General features: G+C 43.1%; 1 long non-coding RNA gene across 1 annotated transcript; it reads right to left on the bottom strand.

Annotated features, from left to right (window-relative positions):
- Positions 1–1,536: 1,536 nt before the first annotated feature.
- LOC139588824 (uncharacterized) lies at positions 1,537–6,415 on the bottom strand. Its single transcript, XR_011678832.1, has 3 exons — positions 6,093–6,415; positions 5,183–5,254; positions 1,537–2,358 (listed from the first exon to the last, which is right to left on the bottom strand). It is a non-coding gene; the product is annotated as an uncharacterized lncRNA (long non-coding RNA).
- Positions 6,416–10,215: the final 3,800 nt, after the last annotated feature.

The following is a 10,215-nucleotide window of genomic DNA, read 5'->3' as shown; positions in this document are numbered from 1 at the left end:
CGATACCCTGACCAGAAGATTCTGGAAAAAGAGGCAGGGGCGCCGAGTGACAGGCAGGCAGCCAGGGGTGGAGAACAAAATGATACATTTTGTAACTATGGTAACTGGGGAGGGGTTTGAGGATTGACAGAAACTGGGAACTGGGCAAGACCCTCAACTCAAACAACTGGGGGAAAACTGAACAAACATGAAACAAACCACAACACTGATGCAACCAAATGTCATGCTGATGCAACTGGCCAGCCTCTCACCAACACTATGGGATCCAACAAAGCATGTGAGTAGCTGTTCCTCAGCTAAGCTGGCCTGCTCATTTTTGCCTGTCAAATGTTTGAGCTTGGGTAACTCATGGGTTTCATCATGTCATTTAACCTGAGTCCTGGTGAGACACTCCAAGGAGCCTCCAGTGGGTAAGCAGCACCAAGCCAGTTAAAGCAAAGTTTTGTCTCCTAAAAACAAAACTCAAGAGCCTCAATTAGAACTTGGCTGCCACAGAGGAAAAAGAGCTCTAATAGGGCAATAGAAACTATCTCTAGCATATGGACTGGGGCACTCACTGCATTGTTCTCTTTGTCCTCATTCCTAAAGCACCGATAAGCACATGTATGTGCATAATTACATGTTGAAATTACTGTACCTAATACGAGTCAGGTCTGGAGCTCAAGGGCAGCAGGAGCATTGGGGTTAAAAATCGCACAAAAGAGACAACACCCAGTAGGAGAGCTAATGCTGGACTCTCTCTGTGGCATGCGGAGGTTCTGAAGATTAGAGATGTTGAGACTAATGGAGTAACAGGAAAACAGCTGCTGAGGGAAGCTGAGGAACTTGGCAAGCTGAAAGAAGCTCAATGGCAAGAGTAGCAGGAAATTTTGCAGGGCAGCATGTGCACCTCTGTACACCAGAGGGCTGTGCCACCATTCAGAGGGCCCTCAAAAGTTTGTAGAAAAATACCAAGAGAAAGCTCATGAAGGGAGTTGAATAAAGAGAAGTGCAAAGTCCTGCAATTGAGAGGACCAGGCTCAGCCTGTATATGCAGGAGTCACCCAGCCAAAAAACAGTTGGGAAGGACCCAGGGCCCCAGTAGACACCAAGCTCACCACAACCCAGTAATCTGCCCTCATGACAAATATGTCAAATAGCCTCCTGGACTGCATTAAGAGGAGTGGTACCAGCAGTGCAAGAGCTGATCTTTCCTCTGTGATTAGCCCTGGTGAGACATGCCTGGAGTGCTAAGTCCACTCCTGGATGCATCAATACAAGAGACAGTACAGACTGGAGGAATACAGAAAAGGGCCACAAGCATGATGAAAGAACAAGGGCATCTCTCACACAAGGGGAAGCTGAAAGAGATGGGACTGCTTATCCTGTAGAAGCCCAGTGGGGAATGTTATCCCTATATATAAACATTAAAAGAGGTGAGTGAAGAAAACAATCAGACTTTTCTCAGTGGCATCCAATGACACAAAGTACAGGAAACTTGTGTTAAATATGTTTTCATGTTAAACATTGTTATAAATTATCAAATTGAGAGCCAAATTTATAGGAAAATGTAGCAATGATTTATTAGATTGTCAGCGAAACAGAATTTTGATCAGGAAAAAACCACCACAGCCAAGGGCAGCGCCGAACCCAGGATTGACACTGGGTGAACACACGGATCTGACCCCCAAATGTCAGAGTCTCCCCTGTTCACACATGCTGCTTTGAGCAGCAAGTTTTTATACAGTTTATTCCGCCCGAGGCAGAGCTGACCAAATGTTCCTTTGTGTCCCTTCACATGCAGAACCGGGGCCATACATGTGCAGAGTTAGACAAAAATCCAATCCAGGTGTCTGGATGCTGCCTGAGCACTCTGGAGAAGTCGGCATTCACACGTAACAGGGTGGTGCCTGGTGATCACTGTAGTAGATGCAATCTTCGAGGTGCAAAATCATTCTTGAATGGTCCTGGCATTCCAGGGAAGGCAGTGATCAGGAAGGCTCAGGAACTCAGGAACTCAGGAAGCTTCCATTCTTATGTTAAAGGACCTGATATTATCTTAACGTCTTCCTCCCGGGGGAACTAGATGAATAAGACTCTGCTCCCGGCTGGGGTCTGGTCATAGCTTGGACATAGCTTGGATCTTACAATATTTTATACATTAATAGCATTAATTATCTCTACCATATACTACAAACATGAAGAACCTGTTCAAAGTGACCTTGCTCTGAGTGTGGCATTGGACTAGGGACTGCCAGCAGTGCCTCCAGTCCAGTGGTGTGGTGGGCCTGCTACCACAGCAGCCTATCTAGGCTGTCCCGCAGTGAAGAAGCTCTTCCGTGTGCTGTTGACAATCCCCTTGTGGAGGCCAGAAGAGACCTGTCAGGGGAAAGCACAGTAGGAAACCCTCCTATAGAATGTTGTTGCATGCCTTCCTATCCTGATTCCATACAGCAGTGAAAGGTGAGCAGCAAGAGGAAGGCACCTCCCTGCATCAGCCAAGAAGTGAAGGAGTGGGGCAGAAGTGACACTGGCTATTGCACCCCACATGCCTTGCTACACTACACAAGTTGTCTCAGCTATCCATTACCACCATAAATGGGACAATTTTTTTCCTGCTGCTGCTCAGTATGATGGCAAAGCGGGATCCAGCCACCTTTTCTATTCCAAACTGCTCTTCACAGTCCTTGGAGAGAGCATAAAGTAAAAGTGAGGCAAACCTAGCATGTGATGGGGTGAAAAACAAGCAGATCTTCCTGATTAAAAAAAAAATTATATCTGACATGGAACAGATTATGCTCATGGTTTGAAACCTTAGATTGTGTTTAATGTCATGGCAATTAAAGCAGTTAAAGTAAATTTATAGGTCATCTGAAGGTGTCACCCACCTGATGCATGCATTTTGGAACGTGGAGCCATTCTGGCAGAGTAAAACCCACACGTTACTCACACCCTTAAAAGCCACACTGTAGGTAATTACTAACCATTCAGGAATAAATATGGCACAAAGGGTAGCAGTAGTTAAGAGGAGAGGCGCATGAACAGTAGGGCTGTCTTGGTGTAATCACATTCTATCCATTGAAAAGTGAAAAAAAAAACCACAAAAGCGTAAACCAAAACTAGACTAGTTATGAAATTTGGCATTTATAACCTATGAACTGTGCCGAAGAGTACTCCTAGAGCATCATAAAATCTTGTCAGGCTAGTCAGCTCTGCAAATCAGGACATTGGTTTTTTTTTTTGGTTCAGTGTTAACCATGTTTCATGTTCCTTTCTGACTTGCAATGGGCAACAGCCACCGGCTCATGCACTGGAAAGGTCTCATAGCAAGAGACTGGCTTCTAAAAAGTGACATCACTTTCACCAAATGAAGGACAGCTCTTGCTGAACACACCTAGCCTTGTGTGGATGGAGCAGTAAAACATCAAAATGGCTGGGAACAAACAAACTGAACAAAGCTGCATCCATTATTGCTGGTGGTCTCTGTCTCAGCGGTGCTGTCCTTTTAGACAAATCGTCAATTTCTTTTCGATACACTGGCATCAATGTTCATTAGTAAAAACAGAATCACTGGATGCAGTGATAGTTATAGAATTCTAGCCCAGGTTTGGAAGACCTCCTGAGTCTGCAGATAGTCCTAAGGTTTAAAGTCAGCTTTACAGGATTATCCAAGCCTCGTCTCACCATGCTGTGCTGGAGTGCACTTCACTCATAGTCTCTGTCTTTCAGCCTCCCCTGGTCTCAAGCTGTAAAAATCAGATGTTTCCACAAACTGTTCCATGTGGTCCCAGAAGACAAGTGTTCAGTAAACTAAATGTACATGCACTTTATACCATGTTAACAAAATAAAGAAAACTACTCCACCTCCTGTTTAAACTTTCTGAGGCTTTATCTTAGAAAATAATCAGAGAAATAAGCTAACAGTGCAGTCCAAACCCTCTCATAGTAACCAGTAGCTTCAGGGACACACACAGGTAAGACCTGCAGAGTTAAGTCCAAGAATTAAGTCACCTGATCCCCCAGTCGCCATTCCCAGACTAACAATCGCAAATTAATCGATCTACTTGATTTTCAGGGAGCTATGACATGATAAAGTGTGAAGGGACAAATGATATTTGCTAGTTGAAAAACTCTTTACACCCCCAAAATCCTAATAATCCAATATACTGCATTTGTCCTTCTCAAACAGGGTGGTGTGTAATACCTAAATAGGACCTACAAGAAAATTTTTGACAAGGGCTTGTAGTGATAGGACAGGGAATAATGGCTATAAACTGAAAGAAGGCAGATCTATGAATCTATGAGCTCTCTGAGGCAGTGGAACAGGTTGCCCAAGGTGCTGTCCAAGGAGAGTGGATGGAGCTCCGAGCAACCTGCTCTAGAGGGAGGTGACCCTGCCCAAGGCAGGGGGTGGAACTAGGTGACATTTACAGTTTCTTCCAATAAAAACCACTCTATGGTTCTATGATTGTGTCAATCAACTTATGAGGACTGGGAAGGAGAGCTAATTTCCTTAAGTAACCTTAAGTAACAGGTCTAACTGACAGGACACGCTTCATTAAGCAATCCTGCGCTAGATTTTCCTAGCAGAAAAAAAATCAGTATGAAAAAAAGAAAAGTGCACAAAGAATACTGTTTTGATTTAGTAGTGGCGTTCAAAATGCATTGATCAAACAATCTGCTGATCATTTTCTTCTAAGGATCATCCATGGCAATGAAATCAGACTTGCCCAGTCTGTGTTTCTGCCTCAGAGTTACTTGGACATGACATATAGATATAAAAATGGGAAGAAGGTTGAACTAAAGGAAGAGTCTGAGTTGACTCAAAAAAAATTGACTTTTAGAATCACCAGTGCATGATCCTGAGCTTTGTGATGTATGTCTGACCCTCAAAATGTCTGTTCCAAATAACACACCAAAAACTGAATTTTACTGGTAGATAAATGTCAAGTGTCTGCCAGGGTTTCTATCTCAAACAACCTGAATGTTCCTGAGGATGGAATGAGCAGGAACTGTGATAAATTGTTACCTTAGTTTGACATAGCATTTTGTTGCTATTAGCCAGCTTTTCACAAGCTGATTTCATTCAATGGGCCTACATAAATCATTCTTTATACCAGCCCATTGGAAAAAAAAACAATTCCAAAATACAAGATACAGCAGAGGAAAGAAAGAGCAAAACAACTAAAGCTGATGGACTTACTTTGCAGGCCTTGAGTGTGATGTTGAAGGCCAGCCTGTACTGCTGTTGTTTCTGACATTGCCCTTTCACGTGCTGGGGAAAAAAAATGTCTTTAGTTTGTTACTTCTGATTTGTGAGCTCTTGCATTTCCACAGGTTACAATTATCCAAACTGGTCTCCGAAAATTAATCAAACTATTGTAATGGGAACATAATGAAACTCCAAACTCACACCTGAGATCAAACTCATGGCTGAAAAACTGACCTCTCTAAAAGCAAGTGTTATAAAAACCTTCTTAGAGCCATTCATTCATTCAGTGACTGGAATGACAAATGGGACTGAATTTTGCTGCCATTTCCTGTTCTTTAGAGGTGGTTTTACAGGATTCAAGGTGGACTTAAGGCATTCATTCAAAACAGTTACTCTAACAGGTTGGCTATTTCCTGCACCTGTGGCACAGCCAAAGGCTCATTATTTGATCCAGCCCAGTCATGAGACGTATTCAGAGGGATGAAATAAACTTCCCTGAGAGGGACCAATCTGATTTTTATTTATGCCTCAACGCATGGTATACATGAGGCAAACGATTCCTATAAGGGCTGTACACGTGGTGACAGCCCTGTCCCCCGAGAGGCTTCACCTGGCAGGGGACCACGGCAGAAAAAACTTCCACGATCGGGCTGCAAGAGAACCCGCCACAGGCTGGGGGTGGTAGATGCCCGGGTGCCCGCAAAGAAAGCCTCCCAAAAACGCCCGTGAAGTCGGGCTGTGGCAGAAACCTTAGCACATTAAAGCAAACAGCTGCGACGCCACGCCAGCCATTTTTGCTTCCCGTTTCTTGGAGGGATCAGAGGCTCATTGCGAGGGTCATCCTGGCCCTTCTCCCCCCGTCTCCCTTTTTCCCCCCGTGGTCCTGCTTCCCTACCCGTACCTGCTTTGCCCTGCTTCACTTTTTCCACGAACCAGCTCAGCACAGGGACCTCGTGCTCCACTGCTTCCCCAGCGGAGCGGGTGCGACTGCGGCCTGCACCCAGCCCAGCCCAGCCCAGCCCAGCGCGCCGCTGGTTCCCGCGCTGCCCACCGCACGGCCTGCTGCAGCGCTGGCCCACAGCCACCTGCCTGTGGCCGCCAAGGGCACCACAGCCGCAGCTCCGCCACCGCCGCCACCTGCTCTTACGGTGCCCCTACCGCCCTGAGAACCCGCAGTTCTCTCTAGGAGCGCACCCATAGCCACGGCAGCCCGTCCGTCGCCAATGGAAGAGACACACAGACCGCTGCTGCTTGGAGATCGTGCCCCGCCCGCCACAGACACACCGCGGTTGGCAGCAGGCGTCCTCCGTCTGCCGTGCCGATGCTGACAGAGCGTTCTTATGGTAACGCTGTCCCTCTCTTCTGTTTCTTTCTCTATCTCTCTCTTTTTTCCTCTGCTCCTTTTTCCATCCTCTTTTTAGTAGAAACACTTACCTTTTTGCATCAATAAACGGTTCTCAAGATATAATATTGCTGCATTTGCGTTTTATTTTCATCTGAGAAATCTGCCAAAAAGAATCCTCTCCGACTTCCCCTTTTATAGTGGAACGGGACATTCTCCTTTTCTCGAAGAGGGCGATGTACAAATCAGAGAAACCCACAGTACGAGTGAGTGAATGAGAAAGGTCTTTGTTTGAACCAATAAAAGACAGCAAACAGAGATAGGGTATTTTACTTTTCCTAGTGAAAGGTCTGGAAACTGTTACTGGTTAAATATTTTCAAGTCCAAACACTGAAACAGTATTTTCATTTCTTTTTACTCTTCTTATGTGAAAGTAAAAATATCAGCTGTTGCCCATGTACTTTTATATTTAAATAAAGGAAAACAAGACTGTCTCTTCTGTACAGACTTTAAGCTCTTCAGGTTGTGGTTTTGGGGTTTTTTTTTGCTTGGTTGGGTGGATGGGTCGTTGGTTGGGTTGCTTGGTGTTTGGTTTGGTTTTCTTTTGGTTTTTTTAAGTATCTCTGCTACTCTGCCTTAGGCTTTTTGTCCTAAGTCTAGGAGTAAGGGAAAAAAATAGATCAGGAAATGTCCAAATCCTTTTGTCTTGTTCTCTCTGTAGGCTAAAGTTACTAAGCCTTTTTCTTGGATGTCAAACCCAAGTGCATAAAAGTGAATTGCTAAAATTCTGTTCAGAGTAAAGCTGTGGCAAGGAATCATCATGTTAGAAATGGCATTGGAACTCCATTCTTTAAGGAATACACTACATATATTTTTAGTTATGAGACGGAAAAATCTGTGTTTTCTTTCCAAGTGGAATGCAACATATTCCATTTGCTAGCTTTAACTAAAAAACTAATTCTGTGATTGATGGACAGAAAGCAATTCATGAGGAGAAATTCATTAGTTTCTAGACTAGTATGAAGTGTCTCATATTTTTTCTGTTCTGGAGTTTAATTCTTTCTTTGCTTTTTGGGGGTGTTGTTAGGGATTTTGTGTGTGTTTTTGTGGGCATTTTTTGTTAGCAACAGCCTCCTCTGGTACTTGTTTCGGAAAAACCAAGAAAAGAAATAATAGAAAATGACATAATAGAAAATCTACGGGCAGGAGGTATTGGCTCTGGTACACTCAACTGGTTCCCTCCTGGAGCACTTAATGAGGGCAAAGAGGGGAGGAGATAATCCTAAGTAGAATACATGTTTATGTGTGGAACATAAAGCATTTTCAAAGACCATGACAGGAAATTAGCAGGATAGATCTCATTAACTTTGCTCCTCTAGCAATGCTTATTCATTAAGATGTCAGGCAGTATAATTATTTGTTGAAAAATGAAAAAGGAAGACAATCTGTGATTTGTGGTAAAAGGAGAAAAGTAAATAATAAGAGAATTAGATTCTTGTAGATCAATTGCAAAACAGCTAAGAATAGTAGCCTGAAATTAAACCTTTTATAGATTATCTGTACCATTCAGGTGCGCAGATATATATCTTAACTTTCACTGTATGGAAGCAAAAATATGCCCACAACCAATCTGGATAACTTCAGTGTCATGTTGTGGGGGCTCTTTTCCGCAGCTTGCATTTACCATGTGTCTAGTTTTGCTAGCCTCTCAGCTCAAAATCACATTTTCTCATGTCTTGCACTACAAACACCCTGGTAGCTCTTTGATATTGCTTTATACCCCTATTCATTCTTTAGCCAATCAGTCATTCCTAGACTGCTTTGGATATGAACCCAAGTCTTTAGTGTCACATACACTATGCCTAATCTTAGCCTGAATTCCTTGCACAGCTCTGTGCACTGCCTGGAATGGTTGCAGAGGGGATGACTACATGCCAGTTGCCTCTGTGCCATTCCTCTCCTTTGCAGCAAGGGATTTAACACTTGAATTCAGTCTACCTCAGTCAGAGGTAGCAGCCTTCTGTTCCTCCAGAGAGACACACACTCACCTCCAATGATAATAAAGATGTTACATTTTTCACCAGAAAGAGTTCAAGTGCTCATGCCCGAGTGTAAAGTTTGGAAGAGTAGTGACTGCTACAACCAAAAGTGAATACCTCTGGGAATGGAGATGGCCGTAGGATCATAGTCCATTTCACTGAGTCAGAAGCCATTTTATTGAATTTCCAAGGGCTGCAACTGGATCCAAGTGTTCCACACCAGAAATGCTCCTCCTTCTCATCTTTGCATTATTCTGTCAACTTTTAAAGTCTTGCTTATGTGTATAAAGTGAGTCAACTCACTTTATACACATAAGTAATTCAGCTAATGAAGGTGATGATTTAATAAATATTTAAAAACTATAGCCCTCTATTGTCCTAATATAATTTCTCAGCTGCTGGATTTTATTAATATTTTGTTCTGCAACTCTCCTTTTTTTTTTTAGTTTATATTTTAAAAATCTGACTTGTCTTTCTGTAGTCAGCAGAGGGAGCCATATCATTTACTTATGTGAGACCTTGTAGCTTCAGATCTGAATTTGCTCTTTTTTCACTTCAGCTAAACTAGAAACATTCTCCAACCTTAAAATTTCTTTCAAGTGTACTGGTACAGGGGTGGTAACAGTTTGGCAGTTTGGCAGACTGTTACAGACTACAAATAGGATATATTTCCCAGGTATTTAATTTAATGTTAATCATAACAAAAATTACTTAACGTCTACACTGTGCATTATCTTAAAAATTTTTTAAGGTTAGAAGTAATTACATCTTTAAACAAAAAACATTGTAATCACTAAGATGTTTGAAAGAATTGTAGCTTAGTCAAGCAAAAAAAAAAAAAGTGAGGATGGAAAGTCCACATAAATGAGGCTCATCTGGAATTTGGATGCTACTGAAACACATAGTTGCAGGTGACTGCAATCTGTCCAGTTGTGCTTTTTCATCTCATTATATTTGCACATACAATTGAGTCGGCAATGAGCATGAAGTTCCAAATATCTCTGTTTCTTTATCCAAGGAACCAGCTGATGGGTTTCACTTTTTTCATCTTGTGAGGAATGAAATCCTGGAGATAAGAGCTCTTTTTCAGAGTAGTAATTGGTAATTGATGATAGTGAAGTTGATAAGGTCTTAATTTGAAGTGTTGGTCTGTTGTTAAACATTGAATGTTAGAGTTCTAGGACTTGCCTTTAATTGCCGCTGTTAGATGTTACTATTTTACCCTGTATTTGTATCTCTCCCCATCATACTCTCTATTTCTACCCTTTTCCGTCTCACCCCGGATTTGTATCCATTCCCTTCAGGAACCACTTCCCCTGCTCCCCTGCTCTCAGAAGGACTTGCACCCGGACTGAATTCAAATGAGAGGCTGTTGGTACTATATGAACCCTCTCAAAACAACAAACCAGCACATAAACTTTGACTTCAACCCACCAGAACCACACTAAGTCACCCACTCTTGACCAAAGCCAGATTCCGTCCTGTCACCATAATTTGGGTAGGACCCAGCTTGGAGGATACCCCTGGGCTACAAGCCAATATGGTTTTCCTAAGGACTCCCGTGAGGACGGAGGCCCCAGCTCTGCCCCAGAGAGACAAAGCTGCACTCCTCCTCCTCAGCATCGTCCAGTGGGAGCAGCGGC

Source organism: Agelaius tricolor, unplaced genomic scaffold, assembly GCF_023055355.1.
Source record: "Agelaius tricolor isolate 1412-34295 unplaced genomic scaffold, bAgeTri1.0.p SCAF_4, whole genome shotgun sequence".
Lineage (NCBI taxonomy): Eukaryota > Metazoa > Chordata > Aves > Passeriformes > Icteridae > Agelaius > Agelaius tricolor.
This window is presented reverse-complemented; position numbering and strand designations above follow the sequence as displayed.